We start from the raw sequence: 14,861 nt of genomic DNA on the forward strand, positions 1-14,861 counted from the left end.
TCTGGCTTCTCAAACTGGATTTTCCCTGAGATATACTATGGTCCAGGTGTTGCCTGAAATTATTTTCTACAAATCATCAAATCAAGTTTTTCACTTTTGTTTTATTTACACTTTCATGAATCAGTGTCGCATTTAGCAACCTGAAGAGTGGTTGCTTCAAAACCAAGATGAGTTTCGTTTGCTTCTTCCTTTAATAATAATAATTATGGTATTTGTTAAGCACTTATTATGTACCAAGCACTGTTCTAAACCCTGGGGTAGATTCAAGGTAATCAGGTTATCTCACGTGGGGCTCACAGTCCTAATCCCCATTTTACAGATAAGGTAAGTGAGGCACAGAGAAGTTAAGTGTCTTGCCCAAGGTCACACAACAGATGAGTGGAGGAGTCAGGATTAAAACCCACGTCCTTTGACTCCCAAGCCCATGCTCCTTCCACTAGGCCAGGCCATTTCTCTAATTCCTTTGTCATTCCTCCTTTCATTTTAGAACCATTAATCAATCAGTGATATTTATTGCATGCTTACTGTGTGCAGGGCACTGTACTGAGTGTGTGAGATTGTACAGCACAGTAGTTGGTAAGCGATCTCTGCCCACAAGGAGTTTACAATCTAGAGGGTGATAGATTAAAATAAACTACAGATAGGGAAAAGGAGGGAGTATAAGTATATTTACATAGGTGCTGGATGGCCGGAGATGGGGTGAATATCAAGTGCTTAAGGGCTACAGATCCAAGGGGGTAGGCAGTGGAAAAGGGAGGGCAAATTGAGGAAATGAGAGTTGAATCGTGGAAGACCTGTTGGAGGAGATGTGATTTTAGGATGGTTTTGAAAGTGGAGAGAGTCACAGTCTGTCAGATATGAAGATGGAGGGAGGTCCAGGACATAGGAGTGATGCTACGTTAAGGTAATGGTACATAGTAAGACAGAGCATGAACCTGGAATTTAAAAGGACCTGGGTTCTAGTTCTGGTTCCACCGCTTGTTTGCTGTGTGACCTTGGGCAAATCACTTACCTCTGTGCCTCAGTTACCTCATCTATAAAAAATGGGGATTAGAGTGTGAGCCCCAAGTGTGACAGGGACTTGGCAAATAGTAAGCACTTAAGTACTATAATTATTATGTGAGCATGGGGGTCAGCGAGGAAATAGATGAAATTGAGGTACATTGAGTTGGTTGGCATTAAAGGAGCAAAATGTGCTGGTTGGGTTGTAGAAGAAGATTGGCAAGTTAAGGAGGTAGGAGAGGGAGGTTTGTTTGAGTACTTTATAAACCAAAGCATCTTCTCCACATCACAGTGATAGCAGTTGCCTACCAGTGCCCTTCAGAGAGCCCTATCCTGAATTCTAAGCCATTAGATTTTCCGTCCCTCTCCCCACTCTTCTCTGGAGGCTTCCGGAGAGGAAGGACGGGACCCAGGTGCCGGAAGTGTCACTCTGATGACCGATGATGGAGTTGGAAATGGCAGCCGAGACTCGGCTCTGAGACCTTCTGGACCGAGGGCTGGCACAGAGGAATCGGTGGTCATCTGGTGAGCCACACGGTGCTATTCTTTTCCATGCCAGTCATGTTCCCACTGGGCCATGGCCTGTGGCCAGCCAGGAAGTGGGCAGGAGCCGGATGACATAGTGGAAAGAGCACAGGCCTGGAAGTCAGAGGACGTAGGTTCTAATCCCTGCTCCACCACATGTCTGCTGTGTGCCCTTGGGCAAGTCATTTTACTTCTCTGGACCTCAGTTACCTCATCTGTAAAGTAGGAATTAAGACTGGGAGCCCCGTGTGGCTGTGTCCAACATGATTACCTTGTATCTACCCCAGCACTTAGAACAATGCTTAGCACATAGTAAGTGCTTACTAAATACTATAATTATTATTATTATTAGCTAGCTGTAGGCAGAGCCAGGACTAGAAACTAAGTCTCCTGATTATTAGTATCGTTATTATGTTTGTTCATTCAGTCGTATTTATTGAGCACTGTATTAAGCGTTTGGAAGTACAGTTCGGCAACAGAGACAGTCCCTACCCAACAGTGGACTCACAGTCTAGAAATGGGCTCACTTACTATGTGCTAAGCACTGGGATAGATAAAGTTAATCAGATCTGGCCCACATCAGGCTCACAGTCTTCTTAAGAGGTGCAGGTCCAAATGCCTTAGCAATGGAGCTGGGAGGGTAAATTGGGAAATGAGGAATAATAATAATAATAATAATGTTGGTATTTGTTAAGTGCTTACTATGTGCCGAGCACTGTTCTAAGCACTGGGGTAGACATAGGGGAATCAGGTTGTCCCACATGGGGCTCACAGTCTTAATCCCCATTTTACAGATGAGGTAACTGAGGCCCAGAGAAGTTAAGTGACTTGCCCACAGTCACACAGCTGACAAGTGGCCGATCCGGGATTCGAACTCATGACCTCTGACTCCAAAGCCCGTGCTCTTTCCACTGAGCCATGCTGCTTATGTGATTTTAAGAGTTTACACTCTAGAAGGTCAGATGGACATTCAAACAAATTACAGCTGTATATGTACGTAAGTGCTGTGGGGGTGGGGTGAAAAGCAAAGTGCTGAAGGGTTACAGGCCCAAATGCAGAGGTGCCACAGAAGGGAAGGCAAATAGTGAGGGTTTAGTCAGGGAAGGCTTCTTGTGGGAAACCTAGAGTCTAGTGGGTAATAATAATAATTAATAATTATGGTATTTGTTAAGTGCTTTCTCTGTGCCAGGCACTGTACTAAGCACTGGGGAGGATAAAAGTAAATTGGGTGGAACACAGTCCCTGTCCAACATAGGGCTCACAGTCTCCATCCACATTTTATAGATAAGATAGCTGAAGCACAGAGAAGTAAAGTGACTTGCCCAAGGTCACACAGTAGACAAGTTGCAGAGAAGGGATTAGAACCCATTATCTGACTCCCAAGCCCGTGCTCTATCCACTATGCCGTGCTGCTTCCCACAAGAAGCAGCTGGAGTAGAGCACAGATCTGGGACTCCAAAGACCTGGGTTCTTACCCTGGCTTCTGCCACTTGCGTACTTTGTAACCTCGAGCAAATCACTAGACTTCTCTGTGCCTCAGTTTCCCCAGCTGTGAAAAGGGAACCAAATCCTACTTCTTCCTATGAAGTTTGTGAGCCCCATGTGGGACAAGGACTGTGTCTGACCTCATTATAATGTATTTACTCCAGTGCTTTGAACAGTGCTTGGCACAAAGGAACTTTGTAAGTTCCATTATTATTAGATGAGAATTTAGGAGGTGGGGAGAGTGATGATCTGTCATATCTGAATGGGGAGGAAGTTTCAGGCCAGAGGGAGGAGCTGAGCTCTTGCTACAAAAGCGGGCAGAACCCAGTCCTGGGAGAGTATTTTTGCAGAGGACATTAGCCTTTGCTTCGTTATTCCTCTCTTCCCTCCTTCCTGATACTTCATTCTTTCTCTCCTTTGCCTTTTTTCTTTCCCATTCTTCCGTGTCTAAATCCCTGCCTGTCCATTCCATTCATTCAATCATTCATTCAGTCGTATTTATTGAGCACTTACTGTGTGTAGAGCACTTTGCTTGGAAAGTACAATTTGGCAACAAATACAGACATTCCCTACCCAACAACGGGCTCAGAGTCTAGAATTTACCCTCCCCAAACTCCTCTCCCTCTGCCTCTTTCTCCCCTCGGTGTCTGTTTCATCGAGGCTTACTCAGAAGCTACCAGAAGGCTTTTATTTAGCTGGGCTTTAGCAAATGTAAGATGTCAATTAAAGGGGGGAAAGGTGGAAAGGGAAAGAGAGATGCAGAGATTTCTAGAAAGCTGAGTAGAAAGAAGTAACAGATTCATTCAGAAGGTCTTCTTAAATCCCGGATCATCTCGGCGCTTTGAGTGGATGATAGTGCACTGCATTGCTTCCAGCAGAAATGGATTGTCATGGCCTTATCTCTGGGCCTGAAATTTACTTGCTGCAACCATCATTTTTCATCAAGAAAATCTCATAAAGCTGCCCTGGATGTGAAGTAGTCAAGATCGCCATTCCAGCCAGGTTTTAGTGGCTTCTGGTAGAAGGATGAGGGTGTATGCCTTTATCTGGCTTGATGAATTTGGGTCTGGACTGGAGGATAGTCTGGAACTTTTCATTTTTACCTTAAAGCCCTGGGGATATTTTAGTCCAGTACTGAGGAGGCCAAGTAGCTAGGGTGAGACTAAGTTCAGCTGTTCATTTAAGTCAGCTGCCTTATCTGCCATATGGCTCTTTGATTGAGGATGGAATGAATTTAGTTGCTGCTTTTCAGATCAGCTCCTCTGGGGATCCCGTTGCTTGCCATTGTATTTTTCATTTTATTAATTGATTGATGGTATTTATTGAGTGCTTATCAGGTGCAGAGCACTGCATTAAGTACTTGTGAGAGTCCAATATAACAGAGTTGGTAGACACATTCCCTGCCCACAGGATTTTAAAAGTCTAGAGGGGGAGACAAGCACTGAAATATTACAGACATATGCATAAATGATGTGGGGCAAATAAAGTATACAAATCCATGTGCAAGGGCAACACAGAGGGAAGAGTAAAGGAAATGGGGGCTTAGTTGGAGAAGGCCTCCTGGAAGAGATGTGCTTTTTAATAAGGTATTGAAGATGGCAAAAGTGATACTCTGTCATAGATGAAGGGGGAGGGAGTTCCAGGCCAGAGGCAGGACATGGGTGATAGGTTGGTGGTGAGATAGATGAGATCCAGATACAGTGTGTAATTTGGTAATTTATTGCCTTTGTTCTTGTCTGTCCGTCTCCCCCGATTAGACTGTAAGCATATCAAACGGCAGGGACTGTCTCTATCTGTTGCCGACTTGTTCATTCCAAGCGCTTAGTACAGTGCTCTGCACATAGTAAGCGCTCAATAAATAAATACTATTGAATGAATTTGGCAAGAGAGGAGCAAAGTGTGTGGGCTGGGTGATAGTAGAAAATTGGAGAGATACGTTAGGAGGGGGCATGATGATTGAGTGCTTTGAAGCCCCTGGTAAGGAGTTTCTGTTTGCTGTGGGGTTGGATGGATAACAACTGGAAGTTCTTGAGTAGTAGGGAAAAGACTGAATGGTTTCGTAGAAAAATGATCTGGGCAGCAGAGTGAAATTTGGACTTGGAGTTAGAGCAGACAGAGGCAGGGAGTTCAGCAAGGAGGCTGATGCAGTAGTCAAGAAAATCACAAATGCCAAATGCCCATCACAGATCTCCGTTTCACCATCAATAAAAGTCTCAAACCAGATTAATGACCTTTATATCCTTCTTCCTGGCCAGGGGAAAAAAAAACAAAACATCATGCATGAAGCCATTTTCCGCTGACTGAGCCAAAAGTGAAGTCCAAATTAACCCAGCTGGAGTCCCCCAGGTTTTGTAATTTGATGCCCATTAGACTTTTCTTCACAGTCAAACAAAGTGTACTTGGCAGTTTGTTGAACAGAGTTTGCGATTCCTACAAATACACCAGTCTATTTCTGCTAATTGCAGCTGGGGACGAAGCACAGCTTGTGGTTGAAAATACAGCTCTTAATTTCATCCTAGCCACGAAGAAGGATCTTTTCTGTCACAAGCACCATAAAGGTTGATTAAAACACCATGGCTGTATTTCACACCCCTGAAACCATGGCATTCCCAGCATATTTGCAGTATAATTATAAATTATGATTTACAATGTATATGAATTATATTATGAATTGTGTATAAATATATATATATATATATACATTTGGGGTTTTATTAATTTATATTAGTGTCCATTTCCTGCTCTTTTTTGTAAGCTTATTGTGGGGGGGAATATGTCTACTAACTCTGTGGTAACAATATTATCATTGTTATCATAATAATAATGATAATGGTATTTGTTAAGTGCTTACTATGTGCCAGGCATTTTATCACACACTGAGACACTGTACTAAGGTATTGTACTTTCCTAAGCAATTAGTAAAATGCACTGCATACAGTTAGTTCTCAATAAATACCATTGATCAATTGATTGGAGATCAGACTTGAAGTGGCCCTGTATAGTTGAAATCTTTAACAAATATTGAATTCTTCATTTTAAGAGATATACAACAAATAACATTTTCTGCTACCAGTTGCTTTATCAAAACACTATCGGACTTCAGTGAATCTGAAAACGTGATATTTTAATTCATATTTATCTAGGTTTTTGACTGTCTCCACAGGGAAAATGGAATATATTGTTTTACCATTTCTTATTTAAGCAATTCATATAATTAAGATGGATTTGATAATTTATTCTTATAGAAATGAAGTTCTTCATTTTCTTACACTCAATTGTTCATGGTCTTAATTGAAGCAACATGGTGTAGTGGATAGAGCACGGGCCTGGGAATCAGAAGTTTCATGGGTTCTAATCCCAGCTCCACTACTTGTCTGCTGTCTGACCGTGGTGAAGTCACTTTACTTCTCTGTGCCTCAGTTACCTCATCTGTAAGATGGGGATTGAGACTGTGAGCCCCATGTGGCACAGGGACTGTTTCCAACCTAAATTTACTTGTATCTACCCCAGGGCTTAGTATAGTGCCTGGTACATAGTAAGTGCTTAACACCTACCATATATTATTATATTTTCTTGTGTTTCTTAATCTCTTTGAGAGCAGGCACTTATTTCATTTACTTCTTTTGAACATCCCCTCAATGTGTAACGCAGTGTTTTACACAAAGTTGGTATTTGTTTGGTCCTAACTAGATTGACTGAGCCACTTCCGCATGTTTTTTTTTTCAGTTTCCCCATTAATAAAAGCTGAAATCTCACTATCTTCCTTCCGAAAAAAAGCAATGTGTATGAGTGCATGAGAGAGACAGAGAGAGGGGAGAGAGAGCTAGGTATTGGAAAGATTATAAACAATGCTATCATCATTTATAATAGAACTGAGCTTTCCTCTCAAACTATGTAAAAAATTGAACATATATTCAAATTTTAGTCCAGAGAAGTTTTAGTAGCTCGTTCCAAGCCTCTGAAATGCTGTAGGGGTGCATGAATGATGAGCCGAGAGATTCCCTTCAGTGACGTGAATAGTGCCATTTTTAGACACTGCATGTATATTGCATCTGTTTCTTCCCATCCCCTCCTGCAGACAATCTGCTCCCAGCTTTGGATATGAATTAGAATATGAACAAAAAGAACTTCATTGAAAAATCAGATATTTTTCAAATGCTTATTAAAAAGGAACCCTAAAAGGTTCATGGCATTTTCCCGAAAAACAGAGGTGCTCTAACCCTAAGCTTGATGGCAAGTGTATTAAGATAGGTGCATGGTTTTCAACAAGGCATTTGAGCTCTATATGACTTGAATTACTAAAACAACCTCCTCCATAGTGAGAATTTCTTTGATGTAGTACAACTCTAGCTAAATCTTTAAATCAGGGTGGTAACATTTGTTTTCTGCTTTCAGTCATAACTAATCACGATGAAATTTTCACTTTCTACAGCAAAAATGTCTTTTCCTTGGACTGTCTAATAGTAAGCCATTTTCTCATTGAACTCCAGATTATGAGACTTCATGTGCATTGTGTATATGCACAAATTTAACTACTACTACTGTATGAGTGTAAATTTTTACAACTTGTGCTGTGAGTATTTTTAGGAAATAGTTGTGCACTAAATTTGTGAGGATGTTGTAAGGCTTTAAAACTTCTGCTAGTTAATTTATCATTTAGCAAGTCACTGTACAGAGTAAACAGTGATATTCATTGGGCACATAATAATAATTATGGTACTTGTTAAGTGCTTACTATAATAATAATACTAATGGTATTTGTTAAGTGCTTACTGTGTGCCAAGCACTGTTCTAAGCACTGAGGTAGATGCAGGTTGACTGGGTTGGACACAGTCCCTGTTCCACATGGGGCTCGAACTTTTAATCCCCATTTTACAGATGAGGTAAATGCGGTCCTGAGAAATGAAGTGACTTGCCCAAGGTCACACAGCAGATAGGTGGTGGAGCCGGGAGGGCACGCCAATAAGCACTTCTGAGAATGTAATAAAATAGAGTTGGTAGACGTTCCCTGCCCACAGGGAGTTTACAATCTAGAGCAGGAGATAGACATTAATATAAATAAATAAAATACAGGTATGTACAAACTGCTGTTGGACTGAGGTTGAGGTAGCAAATGTTTGAAGGATACAGATCCAAGTGAAGATATCAAAAGATAACTTTTTCTTTATTTCATACTTATGTACTTGAATTGGTTGTCTGTGTGTGGGTGAGTTAGGGTAAAAATGCCCTGGATAATTTTTGTTTAAAATTAAAACGTGGGATTATGTAAAATGGAAGAGTCTGGGAAATAAGGCTAAAAATAAATCCATTTAATAAGTAATATATATTCTGGAATATGAGTCTGGAGGAGCACTGTCATCTCTGTAAACTAAATCCCATTCCATGTAATCTGATGTAAGCTTCCTCAAGGAATTCCAAAAATAATATTCTCTCTCTAAGTGCAGTCAATCTCTGTCAAGTCTTTTTCCTCTCCAAACTTGGTACAGTCCCTATCTGTGGGTGTATCTGAGAAGAGGGCCCTTCCACTTCATGGTTAACTCATCTGCTGGAGAGAACTTCAGTTCACCAAGTCCATTCCCCTGCCTCCTGGCAGGACTGCAGCTAAATGATCCTAGTGCCATTTTTTTTTCTTTTTAATGATCACCAGAGAAGAAAAGACCACTGTTTCCCCATGCAGGTTTGTTCAAGGGACTCTACTAAATGTGTGATTAACTTTAATTAACATTAATTAGAACTGATCTGCAGCCATCAGGCTGTATTTCTGAACCCGCAGTTGATTTGTGACTCATTTTAGACAAAAACAGAGCCACTCCACAGAAGTTCCACATGCCCCAAAACCCCAAAAGCATATCTTATTTCAGAGAAGGAATTCCTCTATCTTTCATGTATAGAGGACCCTTCCAGCAGCAGAGCTTGAACCCAGCAAGGCTGGATATACCATAAAATGCACTGGCCTATTGAGGTTAGGGAGCATAATGGCCTAGGGGAAAGAGCTTGGGTCTGGGAGTGAGAAGATATGGATAGTAATCTTAGCCCTGTGGCTAGCTCTGTGACCTTTGGCAAGTCACACAAATTATCTGGGGCTCAGTTTCCTCATTCGTAAAATGGGGATTCAAAGCCTGTGTCCTGTGTGGGACAGGAACAAATGTCTTAATCTTGTATCTACCCCAGTGCTTAGTAAAGTGTCTGACACATAGTAAGCACTTTACAAATACCACAATTATTATTACTATTTTTATTATTGAGTGACTTATTGGAATTGTGGTGCATATCATCTTATCATCATGCTCAGTGGTATTTATTGAGCACTCACTATGTTCAGGGAACTGTACTAACATCTTGGAAAAGTAAAATACAACAGAGTTAGCAGACACATTCCTTGCCCACAATGAACTTATAGTCCAGAGGGGGGATCAGACGTTACTCTGAATAGTTTGCAGTTATCCATTCATTCATTCAATCATATTTATTGAGCGCTTACTGTGTGCAGAGCACTGTACTAAGTACGTGGGAGAGTACAATATAACAATAAACAGACATATTCTCTGCCCATAATGACCTTACAGTATAGAGGAGGGGAGACAGACATTAATGTAAATAAATAAATTACAAGTATGTACAAAAGTACTGTGGGTCTGGGAGTGGGGAAGAAAAAGGGAGCAAGTCAGGTTGATGGAGAAGGGAGTGGGGAAATGGGGGGGTGGGGCGGCTAGGTGAGGGAAGGCCTCCTGGGGGAGATTTGCCTTCAATAAGGCTTTTAAGGAGGAGAGAGTAATTGTCTGTCAGATTTGAGGATGGAGCATGTTCCAGGCCAGAGGCAGGACATGGGCAAGAGGTCAGTGGTGAGAGAGACAAGATGGAGGTACAATGAGAAGGTTAGCAGTAGAGGAGCCAGGTGTGCAGGCTGGGTTGTAGTAGGAGAGTAGTGAGGTGAAGTAGGAGGGGGCAAGGTAATGGGGTGCTTTAAAGCCAACGGTGAGAAGTTTTTGTTGCCCAAGGTCACATGGCAAACAAGTGCCAGAGCTGGGTTATTTATATTGACACTATTGATGCCTGTTTACTTATTTTGTTTTGTTGTCTGTCTGCCCCCTTCTAGACTGTGAACCCATTGTTGGGTTGGGATTGTCTCTATCTGTTGCTGAATTGTACTTTCCTAGTGCTTAGTACAGTGCTGTACACACAGTAAGCACTCAATAAATACAATTGAATGGATGAATGATTAGAACCAAGGTCCTTCTGACTCCCTGGCCCATGCTTTCTCCACTAGGTCATCTGTTTCTCTAAACAGTCCTGCCTGTTTAGTGACAAGATTAGAGGCCATCCATGGGATTTGGAGTTCTCAAAAAATTCAGCAGAACAAAACTTTTAAACTTTTAATCCCCATCAGTTGTACCTGTTTCTATTATTCCTATCATCGCTATTATCATCATCATCATTATGATTATTGTTATTGGACTTTAAGCACTTACTATGTACCATGCACTGTGCTAAGCACTGGAGTAGATGTAGTCTAAGTAGCACATAGAGTAGGATAGAAGCAACATGGTTCACTGGGTAGAGCAACATAGCCTGGGAGTCAGAAGGATCTGGGTTCTAATTCCACACTCCTTCCCTTGTCTGCTGTGTGACCATAGACAAGTCACTTCATTTCTTGTGCCTCAGTTACCTCATCTTGTAAAATGGGAATTAAGACTGTGAGACCCATGTGGGACAGGGACATAGGGCAAGTCACTTAACTTCTCTCTGCCTCAGGTACCTCATCTGTAAAATAGATATTAAAACTGTGAGCCCCATGTGGAACATGGACTGTGTCCAACCTTATTTTCTAGAATCTACCCCAGCACTTAGTACAGTGCCTGGCACATAGTAAGCACTTAAATACCACAGTCATTATTGTCCCTATTTTGCAGTCGAAGTAACTGAGGCACAGAGAAGTTGAATGACTCTCCCCAGGTCATACAGCAGACACATCACAGGGCTAGGATTGGGACCCAGGTCTTCTGATTGCTAGGCCCATGCTCTTTCCACTAGGTCACACTGCTTTCTACATTAAGAATACTGATTTAACATCATGGAACCATAGTACTGCTCCTTAGCCCTTATTTAGAGTCTCAGACATGCTTCAAGTCAAATTTTGGAAGTGTAAGTTGCTCAGTAGAGAGTTAGAAGACCGTGGCTCCAGACCTTAGGGCTTTTAAGTCCCTTGTTGGAATTCATCCCAGTCTGTTGAACTGACTATAAAGATGATCCACAGTAGTTAATACTCTGGGACATCTTTAGAGGACAGAGCAAGCCATGAAAATGGATGTTTTACATAAGAATGTTTGGAGACTAGTTTGATGTAAGAAAAGACCTATATAATAAGAAGGTATTAGACATTAATTTCATACATCAGTGAGATGTTTTGTTGAGTCACAAGAATACATGGCATCTCTAGCTGTTGCCATAGTTACCATTGCTTTGTAAGGTACATTGTGTATTACTTATGTCTTGCACTTTATTTACTGGGAAAGACAGCAATTTCATCTATTATTTACATCATTCTCCATTTTGTTCCCTTCTTGGCTGTGTTTTTCTGGACTGACATTTTCTTGTGAAATGATGTGTGTGTTTTCAAGCGAAGCAAATGGCATAAGAGCGGTAATGTTATTTTACCTTCAAAATTTGCCTGACATATGTAAAACCTTCAATGCTTTATGTGTGGAAGAGAGCCGCGTTGCAGGTTTCATACTAATTATCTGATCCCAATCAGATGACATTTATTTGCAGTGATAGAATGGCAGAAAATTATCTGCACCTCACCAATTTGATCGGCAGAATCTCTGGTTTAAAAATTCACTGTGATACCTTAACACTGCAAATACTATTCGGCAAACCAGTAAAGACAAGGAAGAAGTGATTCAGCATGCTCAGAGGTGACAAGGGCTCATAGATGTCTCCTTTATAACCATCATGGTGGCAATTACATAGAAGATAATAAACAGGGCCACACAGTAACCAGAGACCTGGCCAAACCCCAGTGAAAAACCTCATTAAACTAAATGTTTTGAATCTCATCTGATCATTCTCATCTTCGAGTTGTATTAATTCATGGGCAGTGCCTTAACCGAAAAGATGAGAACTCGTGTTAATTGACTTGGGCTTTTAACATATATTTATACATCATTCAAGGCAAAACAGTTGGATAATTTTTAATGCAAATTATGTTGTTCCACTTTGATATGTTTTATATTAAATTAAAGCACACTGTAACTGAGTGGACTCTGAAATTTCTGGCTACATCAACTAAAAGTAAATATTTCCACACTCCTGGATTGCTCATTTTAAAACATTTATCTTCAAGTAAGAGAAAGTTAACATTTCATTTGCATAATTTCCAGTTTTTGGACCGATTTTTTGCAACCCCAAAACAGGCGAGGGGCTAGTAATACTGGGAATTAGTCAAGGAATTAAGGAGATTAGGACAAAAAGGAGGAAAAGGAAAAAAAGAGAGGAGGAATGGGGAAAGAAAGAAGAGGAAGGTAAGAGGATACTTAAGGGTACTTAAGATAGCATCTCTTCCTCCCTCTTATCTTTCTGACCACTCCATCTAAATTCCTTTTGCAGCCCCCCTGCCTCCCATCCTCTGACACTTGGGGGAGGAGGGTGGTCCCTCAAGGTTCAGGTCTATGTCTCTTCCATCTACACCCATTCACTTGGAGAACTCATTCGCTCCCATGGCTTCAGTTACCATCTCTCTACAGATGTTTCCCAAATCTACATCTCCAGCCCTGACCTCTCTACTTCCCTGCAGTCTTGCATTATGTCCTGCCTTTAGAACATCTCTACCTGGATATCCTGCCAAAACCTCAAATTAAACATGTCCAAAACAGAACTCTTTGTCTTCACATCCAAACCCTGTAGATAACACCACTATCTGCCCTAACTCACAAGGCCTTAACCTTGGCGTGGTCCTTGATTTATCTCTCTCATTCCACCCACATATTCAGTATGTTACCAAATCCTATCGGTTCTACCTTCACCACATTACTAAAATCTGCGCTTTCCTCTTCATCCAAATTTCTACTTTGCTGATCCAAGCACTTATCATGTCCTACCTTGATTATTACATCAGTCACCTCACTGACCTCCCAGCCTCCTGTCTCTCACCACTCCAGTCCATACTTCACTCTGTTCGGATCATTTATCAACAATAAGGTTCAGTCCGTGTCTCGCCACTCCTCAAGAACTTCCAGTGGCTGCTCAACCACTTCCACATCAAAGAGAAACTCCTCACCATTAAAGCACTCATTCACCTAGTCCCCTCCTACCTCACCTCTCTGCTCTGCTACTATAACACAGCCCGTACACTGTGCTCCTCTAGCACCAGCTTCCTCACTGTGGACTGATCCCATCTATCTCACCTCCGACACCTTTCGTATGTCCTTCCCCTATCCTGGATTTCCCGTCCCCTCAAAATGCACCAGATCACCACTGTCCTCACCTTTGAAGCATTATTAAAGTCACATCTCCTCCAAACGGCCTTCCCCAATTAAGCCCTCTTTTCCCCATCTAGTTCTCCCATCTGCATCCTCTGTGCACTTATATCAGTGACCTTTGGACATTTGATATTCTCCCTATCCCCTACTACTCAGCACTTAGGTACATATCGCAAATTCACATATAAGTTATTTATTCACATTCACATTTATTCACACATCCACATTCCCCTCTCCAGACTGTAAGCTCATTATAGGCAGGGTACGTTTCTGCTAATTCTGATGTATTGTACTCTCTCAAGCACTTAGTACAGAGCTCTGCACATAGTAAGCTCTATGTGAATATTGTTGATTGATTGATCAATTGATTCCTGTAGACTAAGGTCCTTGTGGGCAACGATCATGTCTACCAACTCTGTTATATTGTACTCTCCTAAATCCTTAAAACAATGCTCAGCACATAGTAAGCTCTCAATAATTACCATTGATTGACCAATCAATCGATTATTTCTATTGCAGTCTCGACTTGCAGCAGACAATAGTCTTTCAATAAATGACAGTAACCCCTCTTCTCTTCTGCACTTCCTACTCCAGAGCAAGATCATTTTGGAGAAATACTCCCCTTCCCTAGCCCAAACTTATCTCTTCAGCATTTCTTCATTCTGTCCCTTTTCCTCTAGACTTTAAGCAGGAAATGTGTCTTTCAGCTCTTATCGTGTACTCTCCCGATTGCTTAGTATAGTACTGTGTACACAGTAATCAGTCAATAAATATGATTGTTCATTCCTACCCAGTCCAACTGCTTATAATTATTAGTATGTGGTGCAAAATATCCAAAGAAACATATCTTGTCTTATGCCATCGAGTCGTTTCCAGCCCATAGAGACAGCATGGACACATCTCTCACGGAACGCGCTGCTCTCCATCTACATTCAGTCTAGTAATGTATCCAGAGAGTTTTTCTTGGTAAAAATACAGAAGTGCCCTCTTCCATGCAGTAAACTCGAGTCTCCACCCTCCACTCTCTCCCATGTCGCTGCTGCCCAGCATGGGTGAGTTTTGGCTTGTAGCAGATTGCCTTCCACTCGCTAGCCACTGCCCAAGCTAGTAATGGAATGGGTAGGCCTCTGCCTGACTGTCCCTCCCATAGCCGAGACTGGAAAAGTACTGGAAATTCTCCAGGTGCAACCCTTTGAGAGGGGAAAGAAATGTATACCCTCTTCAAATAAATGGTTGGGGCGTGGGGACTAGCAGAGGCAATTATGTGAGTAAATATGGTAAATAGGGAGCAGACTGATCTTTTACTCTTACTCTCATTTTTACTCTTCCAAGCTGAAACCACCTTTTTTCCTCCTTTTTGTTAAATTTCCA

The 14,861-nt window shown here is 41.6% G+C and overlaps 1 protein-coding gene and 1 non-coding gene across 2 annotated transcripts in view; one reads left to right on the plus strand and one right to left on the minus strand.

Annotated features, from left to right (window-relative positions):
* The window catches only part of L3MBTL4 (L3MBTL histone methyl-lysine binding protein 4), a 437,216-nt gene that overhangs the window by 287,624 nt on the left and 134,731 nt on the right, over nt 1-14,861 (plus strand). The window lies entirely within an intron of this gene.
* LOC114812616 lies at nt 14,553-14,690 on the minus strand. Its single transcript, XR_003760267.1, has one exon. It is a non-coding gene; the product is annotated as a small nucleolar RNA SNORA7 (small nucleolar RNA).

The sequence above is a fragment of the Ornithorhynchus anatinus genome, chromosome 5 (genome assembly GCF_004115215.2).
Source record: "Ornithorhynchus anatinus isolate Pmale09 chromosome 5, mOrnAna1.pri.v4, whole genome shotgun sequence".
NCBI lineage: Eukaryota > Metazoa > Chordata > Mammalia > Monotremata > Ornithorhynchidae > Ornithorhynchus > Ornithorhynchus anatinus.